Here is a 1,469-nt window from a genome sequence, read left to right as displayed (position 1 = left end):
TACAGTCATATAACAAGTTATTAGTAAATGTTAACAATAAAAAAAATTTACTTCACTTGGGAAAAAAAATAATTTATGCATTATTATTTGTACATTTGCCCAAAAGCAATTACTTCAAAATTACTTCCTTAGGCAATCTAGTGTTAATTAATTAGTATAAAACACAGAGATTTGTATTTGCGATTCGTAAGAGCATTGATGCAACCCTCCTACGTTTCATTCATGCTTATTACTTATTCGAAAATTGTTCTTTGTACAAGGTCAATTAACCACCGATTGGCTTACTTATAGAAACCCATGTCAGGTTGCACAATTTCAATTGATCCGTTGAACCTTGACACAGTATATACAGCGGTTTTGCTTTCCAGGTGTGACCTGGTGCATGCATATTTAATCGAGACAGGAATCGTACGCGCAGCTCGGTCTCGTGTGATGTCACCAATTCAAATATCCGCGTGATGCCCGGTGTCTCGCACAGAGCAAATATATCCCATAATATTTTTCACAAACATTTCTGTGTTATCACGAGTTCGAAGGACGGTGCTTAAAACTTGTTAGAAGCAATAAATCCGTTTGCACGGCGTAGTAGAAAAACAAATGACGAATAGTTTGCAGATGCTTTCAGAGATAAAATCAATTAAATGATAAATGAAAGACTACAAATCTGGAGCGTGTGAAATTCGTCCAGAAGATTTGTCTAATATAAATGTTAAATGATGTACCATATAAATTGGTAACACTCACCGGAAGTGGATGCAACCGAGTCCCCGGGCAAAGAAAATTCCTCGCACTGTCAAAACTAACAAAACGTCGTCGTGCCGGTACGACTCACGAGCGTGCAGAACAGTACAGAGTCTCGCTCCGAACTGCGAGCACGTCAATGAAAGAACACCGCTCGCTCGCTCGCTCGCTCGGAGTATCCTCCTGCTGCACGTGCGCGTACAACACGCACGCGTGCACACGCGAGGGTGGGTGCGTACGCGTGAGCCTTTCTCCCTCGCCGGACCCTTTTCGGGGCGATATCGAGGTATCGATTCGGCCAGACGCCGGCCGAACCTTCTACTGGGTTCTCTGCTCCTCTTTCGAGGTAAATTCACGATTATACTAGTCGTGAAAATTTTAACTGATTTACGACCAATACTTAATCTGGGATATTCATTAATTGTTGTATTTCAATTAATGTAATATATAATGGAAAGTAAGCGATAAGAGGAAATTAAATCGATAGTACGATGAAGCTACAGTTGTTCACAAAAGTATTACTTTTTTAAAAATATACTTCAGTAAGACAACGTTTATATATAGAATTATCGTATCTTCATCCGAGTAAGATTAATAGATATAACAGATAAGAGTAGATGATAAATATATTAAAAATTAGAGATAATGGGGATCAGGTAGCAATAGTAGATAAAAGAATTAGTAAACGAATTAGTAGAAATTCAAGACGAGTTTATTCGACGAAACTG

The 1,469-nt window shown here is 38.6% G+C and overlaps 1 protein-coding gene across 1 annotated transcript in view; it reads right to left on the bottom strand.

Annotated features, from left to right (window-relative positions):
• LOC108626004 (uncharacterized) overlaps positions 1-854 on the bottom strand; it is a 22,748-nt gene extending 21,894 nt beyond the window's left edge. The window contains exon 1 of the mRNA XM_018026397.2: positions 745-854. The gene's annotated coding sequence lies outside the window, so the exon portion shown is untranslated. The remainder of the gene's footprint in view (positions 1-744) is intronic.
• Positions 855-1,469: the final 615 nt, after the last annotated feature.

This window comes from Ceratina calcarata, unplaced genomic scaffold (assembly GCF_001652005.2).
Source record: "Ceratina calcarata isolate Rehan_Ccalc_2016 unplaced genomic scaffold, ASM165200v1 scaffold388.2, whole genome shotgun sequence".
In the NCBI taxonomy this organism is placed as follows: Eukaryota; Metazoa; Arthropoda; class Insecta; order Hymenoptera; family Apidae; genus Ceratina; species Ceratina calcarata.
The sequence above is the reverse complement of the archived record's forward strand: the minus strand, read 5'-3'. Positions and strand labels throughout refer to the sequence as shown.